Source organism: Protopterus annectens, chromosome 3.part1, assembly GCF_019279795.1.
Source record: "Protopterus annectens isolate FY-2018-M chromosome 3.part1, PAN1.0, whole genome shotgun sequence".
Classification (NCBI taxonomy): domain Eukaryota; kingdom Metazoa; phylum Chordata; order Ceratodontiformes; family Protopteridae; genus Protopterus; species Protopterus annectens.
The window spans coordinates 1,717,622,593-1,717,638,633 of NC_056732.1; positions in this window are offsets into that span (position 1 = coordinate 1,717,622,593).

A 16,041-nucleotide genomic window follows, 5' to 3' on the forward strand; every position below is an offset into this window, starting at 1 on the left:
GAATTGGTGACTAATGAACTGAATGCAATAAAAACTGTTGTGCTACAAAATCGAATGGCTCTTTACTTCACCCTAGCGGCAAGAGGTGGTACACGAAGAAGAATGCTGTGCGTACATTCCAGACAACCAACATGAAATCAATGACCACCTAGAGGTAATTCAGCAAGTATCAGCAATGACTAAACCGGGCCCAAACCCACTGACGGACTTTTTCCAGAATCTGTTTGGGGGGGTGGGGTTCCATCCTATTAAACATTTAATTGCTATTTGTGTGGGTATACTCCTAATAGGAGCATGTGTTTACTGTGAAATTCCCTGCATGAAAAGATTAATCAAAAATTTGTTGATATATCTGCTACTGAAACTCTTTACCAAAGTGTTGAAATTAAAAGATTAATTTCAAATGATGCTTTTTCTGAAATATAAAACCAATGACTTACTTAGCTGAAAGCCCTTGAAAGGCAAAGGCTGAGGAATGAAATAATATTGTTTGTGTTTTAAACAGAATAAAATGCATTAACAGGAGGGAGAATGTTAGAAAAATCTATACATGCTGCTTAGAAAATATATTTACATACATGCTGCCTAGAAAAATATATTTACAATGTGTGCTGCTTAGGAAGATGTGTATTTAAACATTCAAACATATATAAGTTGTGTGATCAAATATATAGAGAAATGTGTGCTTTAGTTAGGAATAAATGTACTTAAATCCATAATAGAGAACAAAGTTTATGTAATGCATTTAATTCTGTCTTACTAGAATAATAGTAGAAAGAAACCTGCATATTATTGCTTGAAGCACAAGCTGCAGTGTAATCAGAAATTTGACCTTGGCAGTTTGCAAACACAGTCTGGCTCATGTCTTTCAAGTAAAGATTATTTTGCAAAGTTAGAAAATAATAAATCTGTTCGCATGTGTGTCCTCTTTCCTGCCTCCACCGGGAGAGTAGCCTTGTGCACTATCTCTGATAGTGCTTGGCTGGGTACGAGGAAGACAAAGAAAGGCATTAAGGAAGACATACATCTATTGTATTCGAACTAATCAGAGAACCTTGAATTGGCTACATCCTCAGGAGGTCATCGTGACTGACCAGGTGTTTTGCAAGGCTGTAGCATTCTCATGGGAAAAAGACTTTTTGAAAAACACAAATTCAGCACTTTTTATGAATTACTATGATGTAAAGACCCTGTCACTGACCACACCAGTGAGGTGGGCAAAACTGATAATGACATGTATATAAGAAATGTACTTTGTGAATAAAATCAGTCAAAATTCTATACAAACTTTGTGTATGGTTTTTTGCCTCCTAATGTACATTAGAGCTTTAAGATATCTGAGTCCTCCTGCATTATTGTTTGTTATTAATTGACATTGTGTTTGAATAACTCAATGATTTTTACAGTCTGACTCTAACGAATTTATTTAACATGTTTCAATAGGCATGGATTATGCAAGCAATAATAAAAAAAAAACAACAGTTATGCCCACATTGTTGTGTATCTTGAACAAGGTTTCAAGATGTGACCTAATGTTGTGACATAATAGTTAGGACTGGATTTAGCAACAGGAAGAGTCACTGGGGAATGTTTTGCTTGTGGAGTCTCATGGATTTTCTTAGGAACCAGGATTGCTGACAGGTGTCTATATTAGAACTCCGAACATTCAAAATGTCGAGTGTTCTAATATCGAATCCTAGCAATCAAAAACACATAACAGCGAACATTCAGAACAGTGAATTGTTTCCTAGGGAAAAAAAATTGCTGTTCCAAAACACATACACACAACACAAGTACACCAAACAAACAGCAATCCACACACACATACACCTAAACTCTAACACCTAACCATAAACTAAACTATACATACACCACTAACTATCCACTTACCTTAATCCAAACCCTAACCCTAAGGTCCATCACTATTGCACAGTCACCTCACCCGTTCCCTAACCCTAACTCACTTAACCTGCCCTAACCCTCATGTCCACACAATCGCACACTTACCTGACCTGTGCCCTAACCCTAACTCACCTAATTTGCCCTAACCCACATGTCCACACATTCGCACACTTATCTGAACGCGACCCGTAACTTTCCACCAGAGAGCTGAAAATACCAAAGCAACAGAAACGGACAACCAAATTCTTTCCCTAGGAAAGAATTGGGTTTTCTGTATCTTCGGTATTTTCAGCGTTCGCTGAAAACGGGTCGATATTAGAACATTCGACATTTTGAATGTTCGGTGTTCTAATATAGACCCGCTGAGAGAATGTCTTCTGGAACAGGAACATTGGACAATTCACTCTGAGAACTAGACTCTGAATGGGGTACAAATGGACAGATTAAAAGTCAGCAAGCAAAGGAGAGTAGTAGTGCTGAAATTGAATTCATCCTCAAGTCTTGGTGAGTACCTTCATGAGGTGGACCCTGTTTTTCACAAAATCTCACCAAGGCAATACTAATATATAAACTGTATTTATATACGATATATCATGGATATAAGTAGGTCAAAAACTAAAAAAGGGATTCAAAGATGGCTGCCATGCTGTAAACACTGCTAAACTGCAGCTCTTCAATTAACCCGAGGAAAATCTCTGATCTGAGTGGATATCAGGAGGTTTAAACATCAAATTGATGATAAAAAGTTGCATTTATACTGACCTAATCTAAAATCAGTTAAAAAAGTGGGAAAAAAAGTATTTATCCATCAGGATTACAAGTGATTACTTTGCTCTGAAGAGAGAAACAAACAAAGGACCGTGTGCTTTCTTTATTCTGCCTTTCTGCTTGGGGAAAGAAAAATCTTGCAACAAGGAAGAACCATGGAAACAACTACTACTAAGACAAAGTTGTCAGAACTACAGTCGCCAGTAAAGGATGGAACTGCGAAAAACAAAGGATTACTAGACAGCAGGAACAACAGAAACCAGAAACTAGATCCAGGACTGATCAGCCACTAAACATGGAGGATATCAAACACGCTTTACTACCTATACAGGAAGCTCTAAAGGACTTGACCTCACAAATACAAACATTTGGAGTTTTATGCAATCAATTGCTTCAGAGAATGGACAAAACTGAGACCAGAATTTCTGAAATAGAGGACAAAATTGACATGCTGGAGAAAAAATCAAAGGTATGTGATGTGGATGTACAAGCCATGCAAAATAAACTTATTGATTTAGAAGCAAGGTCTAGAAGAAATAATATTATTATAAGAGGAATCCTGAAAACATCCAGTATGCAGAGCTAATACCAGCCATAACACAAATATTTGAAATCCTGTTAAATGATGCTGATGGGGTGAAACAGATTGTAATAGAAAGGGCACACAGAGCTGAGAGAGGTACAAGCTTCTACTATGCCTAGACCTGTATATGTTAAGATATTGAACTTTCAAGATGTTAGCAAAATACTGTTTACTGCAAAAAAAATGGTGGCTATGTTATGTGGAAAAATGTTAAAATATTTCTGGCTCAAGATTTACCATTACAAGTAAGGCAGGCTAGACAGTCTTTATCTGCTTACTGTAAATTTCTGATTGATAAACAAATTAAATTCCAGATGAAATACCCCAATATGCTTACATTTATGGTGGATGGCACTAAATATTCTGTTTCCAAAAAAATCAGGCAAAAGAAGTGTTTCTGAAAGTTTTAAAGTTCTACCTGCATCAGAGGGCTGAAAAGAACTTCAATTGAGACTGGCATGTTCCTGTAGTCAGATCCAGCATGTATTTTACCTCAAGGCTTTTCTAATCCTTTGTTTCTTCACTAAACTGTTCAGGCCTCTGAAAAAGCAATAAAACTGTTTGTTTATGCTAATCTGAGGGTCTGCTGTCTGGTTTCCAGACTTTTATGGCCTCCAAAGTCTATTTCCATTGTGTGGTAAACAGGAAATGCCTGGATTTCAACTGAGAGTGTCGATTTGGATGTAATACTTCCTGTGGTCCTGCTGTGAAAGAGGTCCCCCGTCGTGAGTATTTCTGATGGTTTCCTGGCTTGAGAAGACAAAGAAAACTGAAAATAATATGTTAATGTTCTTTTTATAACTAAATAACATTACAGTATGTACTTAAAGCAAATAATAACATGTACTTTTACTATTTTTTTCTTCTTTTATAGGTGTGAACCAAAATTGTTTTTTTTTACTATATGCAGTGAGTGGCAGGCACTGTGTAGGGTACAGATTTAAAATGTAGGATGCATTTTTTTTTTCTCCTCTCTTCTGTTAAAAGTTTATGTACATAATGATTGCAACAAAACAGATACTTAAGGTAGGATAAAATAAGTACCCAATCTACTAAAACTTTCCTTTACACAGTAATAACCTTAGAAATGAGATTTGTTTAACTAATAGTTAAACCAAAGCTGTAGTTAAGTAGCGGTGTTTGGTAGGGAATGTGTAGTTTAGACTTTGATGTAGATATGCTAGACTATATAGGTTGTATGTTTAGGAAATGTTTTAAATGTTATTACCTGAAGTTTTTCAATGTGTTGGTGTGTTTAACCTTGTTTATATTTTCTCTTATACAAGACCTATATAAATCCTGGTCCAGGGGTAAAGTGGGTAAGCACTGGTTAGGGACGGGATGTAGGAAATGCTTCCAGATTAGATATAGTGTACAGTCAATACATGTCAATTTGATAATTCCCCTCTTATATTGTTATTTGATACCAAGACCTGCGAATGTGGGAGTTGAACTCATGGAATGTTAAAGGGCTCCAGAACTTGAAGAAGACAAAGCTGTTGCTACATATATTATTACAGGACAAAGCACTGTTTGTATTTCTACAGGAAACACATTTGATGAATGAACAATGGAATGATATTAGAAAAAAGAACTGGATTAGAGAGCTAGTGACATCAGAAGGTAAGACAAACAGTGCGGGAGTGGCTATAATTATCAAAACCCAATACAAAGATAGGATTTTAGACTCCAAAGTGGATCCAAATGGGCGATGGTGTTATGTGATTTTATCGGATAATGCATTTGATAAACCTATCCTACTTTCGAATATATATGCCCCATGTAATGATCAACACAGTTTCATAGCATCATTATAACCAATATTAACACAATATGATGGTTATTATTTTGTTGTGGGTGGGGACTGGAATACCTATCAAAATCCAAAGTTGGATAGGTCTTGTCCACAGAGAGCATTTAATAAGCAGGCCAGGATAGCATTAAATGATTTTAAGGAAGATTTTCAATTATATGACCCCTTTTCTTATTCACAAGATATTAATAATGCAAATAAATACACCTTCTATTCACCATGCCACAAAATGTGGGCTAGAATAGATTACTTTTTGATATCTAAAGCACTAACGAATTTAGTATACATACTCGTCATCTATCAGATCACTCAAAAATTTCATTAAAATTTTCTAAAGATTTAAAAGACACAAGAAGGCATAGGGGTTATAATTGGTCACTCAACCCAAATCTTTTAAGTAAAAAAGAGATAGCAGACGAAATTATAAAATATTTGAAAGAATTTACAGATAGCTTGAAGCTCCAAAAACATACTCCTGACATTGAATGGGCGACAGCTAAAGCTCAAATTAGAGGATTTCTTATACAAAAAGCCTCATATTATAAGAAAATTCATAATAGTGATATTCAAAAACTAGAAATAAGAATAAAACAACTTGATAATGAGCTGATTCAGAATTTTAACGCTCAAACTGATGAGGAAATGTTGAAGCTTCAAAGGGATCTCTTTTTGCTTCATAATAATAAATTAACACTTCAAGAACATAGGTGTTTAGTGAAAATATGCTAATAATGTTCAAATACCATCAAAAGCACTGGCAAGGATTATAAATCAATCAAAAACAACTGGATATATTTCGGAAATTCAGTATAACGACACAATATATTCTAAAACTGAGGATATTGTTGATGTTTTTGGGAAAATCTATACTAAGGTGTATGAGGGGCAAACTGATAGGTCTCTACATTACCAGAATAAAAGTTTTCTGCAAAAAATTAACTTTCCAAAATTAGAAGAGCACCTGCAAAGTGGCCTGATTAAACCTATTTCTAAAGAAGAAATAGTATATACAATTCAACATATGAAAGCATATAAGTCGTCAGGGCCCGATGGTATTACAGCTGAATTTTACAAAGAGTTTGCTGATAGTTTGGGAAAAGAATTGTCTCATGTATTTAATTATATAACTAAAAATAAAATTAGTGACCCCCACCTCAATGCGTCAAAAACAATTTTCATACATAAAACCAATTCAGATCCCCTTAACCCAGATAATTACAGACCAATAGCACTAATGAATGTGTATATGAAAATTTTAACATCAATTATAGCATCAAGACTAAAGAAGGTTTTGATATATCTAATTTCTAAGGAACAAGCTGGATTTATGGCAACTAGACAAACTAGCGATGACACACTTACACTGCATAATATGATGACGTATGCTAAACAAAACAACTTTAATATCTATGCTCTTATAATAGATGCCCAGAAAGCATTTGATAGAGTAGACATAAATTTTTTGTTTGATGTGTTACCCTATTTTAACTTGCCCCAAGAATTCATTCAGATACTACAAATATTATATAGTAATCCATACACTACGCTATACATCAATAGGACTTATTCTAACAGAATACAGATTAAAAATGGTACTCGTCAGGGTTGTCCCATGTCCCCCTTATTATTTAACCTATATCTAGAACCCCTATTTTTATATATCAAGCAAAATTTGTATCATAATGCACCAATAATTTATAGGAATAAAATATTAATGTCAGCATTCGCCGATGATCTTATTATTTATTGTACAACCCCAATTTCGGACAGTGAAAAGATATTAAAGCTCATAAATGAATTTTCAGTAGTTTCTAATTATAAAATTAACTTACAGAAAACTAATATCTTCCCGTTAAGAACCCCAAAACCTTTTTTATTAATGGCCCTGATGGGGAAGTTAACATGTAATAAAATATTAAATATTTGGGTATCAACTTCTCTACGGATAATAAGGACTTTTATAACAATAATGTTAAATGAGTATGGGAACACATAATAGCTGATTGTGACAGATGGAAGAATTTAAAACTACCGGTATTAGCAAAAGTATCAATAGTGAAAATGAATATACTACCACGAATGTTATACATATTTAGGTCTGCCCAATTATCAATTTCAAAAACAGTTTTTAAACAAATGCATAAAGATCTAGCTAAATTTATCTGGAACCCAAAAAGAACTAGAATATCTTATGAGAAATGAATGACCCCTAAAACAAGAGGGGGACTTGAGCTACCAAACTTTGAAGCATATTTTTTGATTGTAAACGCTAATAAAATTTTAAGAATTGCTAATTATGATGTAACGAATACAAAATGGATACCAACTTGGGTGGTCTTGAATCATAAGCATATTTTGGATAGGAAAATAAATCCTAAAGCATTGCCCTTTATGGGCAAAATTAGTCTGATAAAATATGGGGTCATGGACCACATAATAACCTGTGTCTCATCTTTGCAAACTTTATTTCAGTCCGTAGATGTATTGCAATATATGATGGTTCTTCAACCTTTCCAGAGGAATCCTAATTTTAAACTAAATAATCAGCTGATCGATCTCAGCAAATTTCCATTAATACTTAATCTGACTCTATTTGATGTTTTTAATAAACTTGACTTATCGGCTTTACAAATTAGACAGGAAATGAATCTACCTAGAAGTTACATTGTTATAATGAGACAAGTTAAAGAACTTGCCTTGAGCTACTTTAGGAACTTTAAACCTGCAGCCGGATTTGTGGATAAGTGCTCTGAATTGTGGCAAGCTATCCAACAAGACACTAAATTTATAGCAACTGCATACAAATTAATTAAGGATTTGAAATTTCAGGACAAAATTTTGCTTTCAGAGTATTGGGTAAACAAAGTAACAGTAACAGACAATCAGATATTAAAAGCAATTGATATAACTAGGAAATCAGTTTCTTTTCAAAAACTGATGTACATGCAATTGATGATTTGGAACAATGCATATTACACACATCTTAGATTACATAAATTTAACCCTAGGAATTCTCCAATTTGTCCATACTGTGCAGATCAAACAGCGGATCTTCTTCATATGTTCTGGAGTTGTAAATGCGTATATAAACTTTGGAACTCTCTTAAAGTACAACTGCAAAAGATGGGTTATCAAAGTTCTACACTGTCATGGGAATTTATGATTCTACACATTCCTCCAAGAGAGCTTTCCAGATCGCAAACTATTATTTGTATGAATATTTTTTTGCTGATGAAACTCTATATAGCCACAAATTGGCTAGAACCACATAAGACATCATGGAATAATTTTAAGATTGTGGCTATAAAACATATACTAGCACATAAATTACTTCTGAAACAAACTAACAAAAATATTAATAACCCGAAAATATGGGAAAAGGTCTTCAATATTATATTAGCATGATACTGATTTTAGGAATATATTAAATATAGGAAGCATTTCATGTAGATATTGTATAAATGGTTTGTAGTAGTTATAGTGTATTATGTGTGTGATGTTTATTGTATTTTTGTAATGTTTTTGGAAAATATATTTCAATAAAAATTTATTATGGAAAAAAAAAACAAAAACTAAAAAAGATAGCTGGGTGCACAAGACCCAGGATAAAAAAGTGCCCAATCTGGATTGGTGCACTGATGCCAGGACTGGAACAAATGACAGTGTAGGATCCTCAAAATATGGAAACGTTCCTACAATGGGACCAGGCCAGGCCCAGGGGAGGATGGCTCCCCCATTGTAGAAGGAAGTAGCAGTCCACAGAAATCACAAAAATTGGCCAAGTAAGAGCCATAAAGATTATAGAGTGGATGATTGAGGATAAGAAAGAAATGGGATGGGTGGCCTAATGGTTAAGGTGTTTGTCTTACAAACACAAGGTACATGGTTTGAATCTCACAGGGGATAATTTGCTAGGCTTAAAATGGCTCAGAAGGGCAGTTAGCCTAGTACTAACCTATGAACCTATGATGTACTGTTACTATTATGCAAAAAGCCCAGAATTTCCAGACGCAAATTACACAAAAAGATTAAGAGATTAGTTAGAGGAAAGAAAAATACTTCCACAAGAAAAACTTTAAGAAGCTTCAAATAAAAATTTGTGGTCATTAATGCAACATATTTTTGAAAAACACAAAAAAACAGTATAGAGATCAAGAACTCTGATCTGCTTGGAAAAAAGAAGCATCTGAAGAAGTACAAAAATGTAAACAACAAAACCTAGAAATTTTTGAAAAGTATAAAAAAGAAATAAGGACATGGGAAAGAAAGTGATATTTGATATGGTCTAATGTTTATGCAAAGGCAAAAGCCAAATTAATCAACATAAAGAAGGCAGCCCCAAAGATATTTGAAAAGAAATACAGGCAAAACCATCCAGATATGGAAAATTTCACAATACAAAAAAAAAAATAATAATATCACAAAGAGGTAACGTAAAAAAGAAGATTAGCAAAGTAGAAGTTAAAAAATAAAAGTTGAAGTTATGGAATACCTGCAAAGTGAAGGATTTGATATAGAAGGCTTAACACAGGTTGCATCACAGCATGATGGAACGAGTCCCCAAAGTAAGGAGAAACAGGAAGATCAGGAGACATCTGAAGAAGAAATATGGACATTGGAAAGAAAAAAGAGATTTTATATGGTGTAATGTCTATGCAAAGGACAAATCAAAAATAAACAATACAAAAAGAGCAGCTCCGAAGATATTTGAAGAGAAATACAGGCAAAGGAATCCAGACATGGAAAACGTTAAAATACAAAAAAAAAAAAAAAGATAAAGAGGAAAAGTAGAAAAGGAGATCAGTAATGGAGAAGTTAAAGAAATAGAAACTGGGGGCATGAAGTACCTCCAAAATGAAGGATTCAGTGTAGAAAATCTAATTCAGAAAGCACCACATCAAGATAGAGTAATGTGGAAAGGGAAGCAATTAGTCATTTGCCATATGAAGATACTTTAGAACCTTCCACAGAAAACCGGTATAAACATTCATTTGAAGCTGGGTAGCAAGGGAACGACCAGGAAACTGTGGAAACTCTGATGCAGTTAATGTTGAGGAGTAATAGGCCAGTGAGTTAACATATGACAGAGCAACAGGTGGCACAGGATGAAATTGAAGAGAATGTGCCAGAGGAAGATGCAATAGAACGTTCTATAGAATGCCCACAGGAAATGGGAAACAAAAAATGTGCCCTCAGTCTAGAAGAAACCAAGCTAAGAGAAGAGTTGCTTGACTTAATAGAGATAGATAGACATATTAAGATAAATGAAAGAAATAGACTGCATAAAGTCAATACAACCCAAAAAGTCAGAAGTTTGATAAAACAAATGAACACAGTAATAAAGACTGTCTATAGAGATCCATGTGATATAACAAAAGTAAACAATATATATTACTGTGCAGCTAAATTAACAACTGATAAAATTCTACCATAAGATCATGGGGTAGTGAGGGAGAAAAAGGGGAGAAATTGGATACCATCATGGAAGTACTGAATAGAGAAAACTATAAAGCAACTAAGACAAGAAGTATCACTATTAGAAGAGTATAGAAGAGGGAACAGATCAAGAAAAATGCTCAGGAAGATAGACATGATAAAAGCAATATGCATTATTAAAACAGATCAGGATCTATTATGCACTATTGCAAATAATAAACTAAAACTCTCAGCACAGGAAGAAAAACTTAGAAGATATGTAGACAAATATAAAGGAAAGGTACAAAATGACCCAAAACAGTTTTATAGAGAATTGGGAAATAAGGTAAAAGGAATTATTGAGAGGCCACCAAAAAAAGAAGAACTAGATACATTTTGGAGAAGTATCTATGAAGATACTGTGGAACACAACAAAGATGCTAAATGGATAGAAGAAGTAAAAGAAAGAATAAGAAGTTTAAAGGTATGTGATATGAAATGGGATGAAGTAACAACCAGAGAGATTGAAACAAAGTTAAGAAAAGCCTCTAATTGGAAAACCCCAGGCCCAGACACAGTACCTAACTTCTAGTTAAAAGTATTAACATCTTTGCACAAAGATTTATGAGTAAAAATTATTGATATGCTCACCCCGAACAGATAACCTGGCTAAGAAAAGGAAAAACAATGCTCCTACTTAAGAGTGAACATGCAAGTTACCCTAAAAATTATAGACCAATAACTTGCCTTCCAATGACATATAAACTATACACTAGAATTGATGCCGACAGAGTTTATAGTCATTTAGAAGAAAATTCAATTATGGCAATAGAACAAAATGGCAAGAAAAGAAAGTCATATGGAACAAAGGATCATTTGTTGTTAAATAAAGTCATAGTGGAGAACTGTAAAAAGGGGACGAATTTAAGTATGGCATGGATTGACTAGAAAACATCATTTGATAGTATCCCACATTCATGGATAAAAGAGTGCTTAAAAATGTATAAGATACACCCTACACTGATCGACTACATTACAGTGACCATGAAACATTGGCAGACCACTTTGCAATTAATCCATGATAAAGGACAACTTATAATTCCAGAGATAAAAATCTAAAGGTGGATAATCCAGGGTGAATCACTGTCACCACTGCTATTCTGTCTTGCCTTTAATCCATTAAGCTGTCTACTTAACAGCTTAGGTCATGGCTATAATTTGGCTCCTAGAAAACAATAAAGTGCAAAGACTTATCTTCTCTTTGTCGACAATTTGAAACTATATAGCTCATCAGATGAAGAACTGAAAGCACAACTGCAAGTTTTCAAAACTTTTCAGATGATATAAGAATGTCATTTGCTCATGATAAGTGTGCAAAACTGCAGCACCAAGAAAACATCAGTTTGGGACAAGAATGTGATATAAAAGAACTTGAGCAAGAGGGAGTGTATAAATATTTGGGAGCTGATGAAGGATCAACAATAAAACATGAACAAATGTGAATAAAACTTAGTAAGAAGTATTTTAGATGATTTAAATTAATCCTGAAAACAGTGTTGACATCTAGGAACAAAATCTAAGCTATAAACCAATTTGCTCTTCCTATCCTAACTTATAGTTTTGGACTGATTGATTTGCCCCAAAATGTGTTGGATAGATTAGATAGGAAAACAAGAAGGATGCTTCATGCTCATCAAGTGATTTATAAAAATCAGTGCATACCACGATTATATATTCCCTGTTCCAAAGGAGGGATGGGCCTCCTTGAAATTGATTACATGTACAGATCTGCAATTGTGGGACTCCACACATATCTTTGGACCTCACAAGAACCAAATATAGTGAAAGTTTTGAAACATGAGGAGAATAAATCTAAGATGACTTCCCTGCTTAGGCTATCAGAAGCATATCGGCATCAAGCAGGAATGGAAATCATACCACAAGTGGATAAAAACCAGGCAGCAACTGAATGTGCCAAAAAACATAAGAAAGAATATAAGGTGAAGCATCAGATGAAAAGGCAAGAAATGTAGAAAATGTATAAAAATAGTTGCAAGTATAGAAAACTTTTGGAAGAGCCTCATGTTGATCAGGAACAAATGCAGGAATGGTTAAGGAGAGGCGAATTCAAGCCAAGAGATGAAAGGCTATTATCGGCAGCACAAGATAGTGGGCTACGGACATGTTGGTTTAAAAAGTCCACTGAACATGTGGGAGAAACAGACAAATGTATGTTTTGTAAAACAGAATTGGAAACAGTTGCACGCCTCATTGCTGGTTGTGACATACTAATGGAAAAAGTACTGTATACTGAAAGGCATAATAATGTGGTGAGACTGTTGCACTGGGGGCTGTGCAAACATTATGGTATCGAAGTGGCTGACTGAAAACCCTTGAAACATGAGCCACAAAGTATCATAAAAAAATGATGAAGTCTACACCACATGGGATCACCCATTACCAACAGTACAAAAGATAGATGCTAGAAATCCGGATATAGTGGTCCAAGGAAAGAAGACAAAAGTATCATTGATCATTGAAATCACCATACCAAGTGACTACAGTGTCCTGAATACAGAGAGACACAAAGTCATAAAATATCAGGATTTGCAAGCAGAAACGAGAGCAATGTGGAAGAAAGATACCTAGACAGTTCCAATAATAGTAGGAGCAATGGATCTTATAAAAAGGAATCTGCAATCATATTTAGATATGTTACCAATACATGTGACCCCATATGAATTGCAGAAGGAGTCATTACTTTGTAGTGCTGCAAAGAGCACTTTTGGTTGACATCAAAGAGTGAAACAATACTAATTTCATGAATTTTAATCATACTTTGACATAGGAATGGGGTCCATTCCTGTCATAGTATTAGAAACCCAAGAGATTTGGAGAAATTAAAAAGGGAGAACTAGAGTCTTTGTCACAGGCAAGATGCTGTAACACTGGTTTGGACTATGGTAGCAAGTGCTTCCGATTTCATCTGAATTCCACTTCTTGTGATTCAAGAATGTACAATCTGGGCTCTTGACACAAACTTTTCACAAATCCAATGCAATCAAAACCTTTTGATGTCTGCATCCTCATTATCTCCCCTTTTTTCAATGAACTGAGCATTTTTCTGGTTTTATCATAGTAAGACTTCTGGGACAAATGCTTTTTCAACATTTGGGCTTTTGCAGCTTTGTTTTTGGCACTTGGAACCAATAAATTACTGCTGATTGGTAGTGTGGTTCTTGATCGCGACAAAAGTCTCTGCGCAGGTGAACCAAGATGTTTATTACAAGGAATGTTTCCGAGATTTAACAAGTTTAGAAAATCATCAGTATTATCACATCTGGATTTCTCTAACAGCTACTTAGCACTTTGAACTGCATGTTCAGCCAAGCCGTTTAACTGATGGCATTGAAGACTACTCATAATATGAACAAAGTCCCCCTCTTCTGCAAATTTCTTGAACTGCTGACTTGTAAACTGTGCACCATTGTTAGAAATAACTCTGTACAGACTACCATGGACAGAAAAATGTTGCTTCAGCATAACAATGACAGTATTGGAAGTAAGTCAATCCCAAACCGATTTGAATAAGAGTTTATTAACACCAAGTAATGTTGACCATTCCATTCAAAGATATGTGTGGCTACTGTCAAATAAGGTAGTTCAGGAATCTGGCTTAACTGAAGTAGTTCTTTTTGTTGATGCGACTTTGTACTATTACATACTGAACAAGATGAAAGTACTTTCTCAATATCTCTTGTCAAAGAAGGACAAAACACTAGATCTCTACCTTCTTTTGGTAGAAACAGCTCCTGGGTGGGCAGGATACAAACTCTGAATGTACTGTTGTTGCAAGGACTTCATAACAATCACTCTTAGGACCTTTCTTGATGATACCATGGTCTGATAAATAAGTTTGCACTTCTACTGGTAAACAAGATTGCTTGGAAGGCCATCCTCGACTGATAAAGTGGTTGAGTTTCTGGAGAACTGGATCTGAAGCTGTGTGAGTTCTGAGCTCACCAAGACCTGTGGAAGAAACATTTCTCACTTCCATGACCTCAAAATTAAGTTGCTGAGGTGGACCCTAGATGGTTAACTGAGAGCAGTGAATTTTGAGAGCTCCATAAACTAGTATAATAATATAGGAAATATTTTTTATTTTCAAGTTTAAAAGGTCAGAAATCTATAGATAAACTACTAAACTACATAAATATCAAATTTGGTGGAGATATACAAAAATTTTCCTGACAAGTAACTTGGAGATATATTGAGTCACTGAATATGAACAACTCAAGGAATTCTCACCCAGATGCTGCTTTGAAAAAAGAACTGCAATTGATAACATCTACCTTACAGGAACTATCTTTGAAGATGGATGGCTTTAAAAATGACTTAGAAAACCTCAAATTAAATTCTCATAAACAGACTGATACTCTTAAGGAACTATTACAGCAACACCATACAAAAATAACAAATATAGAGACTTCTCTAAATGACATTGAAGGGAGACTCAAAGAGGAAGAATTCCAAAAAGAATTTCTGCTTAAACAGAATACATGGCTGCTTAACAAAATAGATTACTTAGAAAACAGAGAACTTAGAAACAATATAAAGATCTTTGATCTGCCTGAAAACACAGAAGGTGAAGACATTATTTCATTCTTAACCTGGATTCCTGAATTTTTAGACTTGAAAGAAGGACTTTCATTTGGGATTGAAAGGGCGCATAGAGCACTGAGGAAACCTGCTTCTAACACAACAAATACTCCACCTAGATCCATAGTTATAAAATTTCTTTCATTTATGGACAAGGAACAAATATTAAAATCTGGTTGCAGAAAATCACCGTTAAAATACAATCAAAGCCTGATAAGGTTTGACAATGATTATTCTTCTAGAATACTAGAACAAAGGAAAAATGTTTGGCCAATAATAAAACTGTTGAAACAAAACAACATTAAAGCCCAGCTGGCCATTCCAGCCAAGATAAAAATACTTTTTTCCATTGAGATGAAAACCTTTAATGACTTAGAAAAAGCTACTATATTCATCAAAAACAACAACAAAGTGTATATCCCAGAAGAAATGGAATGGATGGCTCCTAATCTTAAAAGAATAAAAGAAACAAATCTTTGGACTGAGGCTAGAAAGAAGAAACAAAAAACTGATTCCAAGATAGCTGTCCCAAAAAAATAACTCTTACAACTACATCTCTCAAAGTATCAACTGATATGGTACATCACTTGTCATCTGTTTTTATTTAAAAAAAGGAGGGATACTTAAACAGTTGAGAAACAGTAATGATTTATTCAAAATGTTAAAAGAGTGCAATAATTCTTCACAAACAAAGGTAGGTCAAGATGGGTTACTATTTACATTATATATAAGCCGAACAAAGCAACATATAATACAAACATAAAAGTTTCTATTCCCCTACTTGAACTCAATGAATACTTATCTTGTTAATTTGTCATTGCTTTTACTTATAATAATTTAAGTAATTAATTAACTAATTCAACAAGGTACCATTCATCTGAGTTCAGACTCAAATGTAACA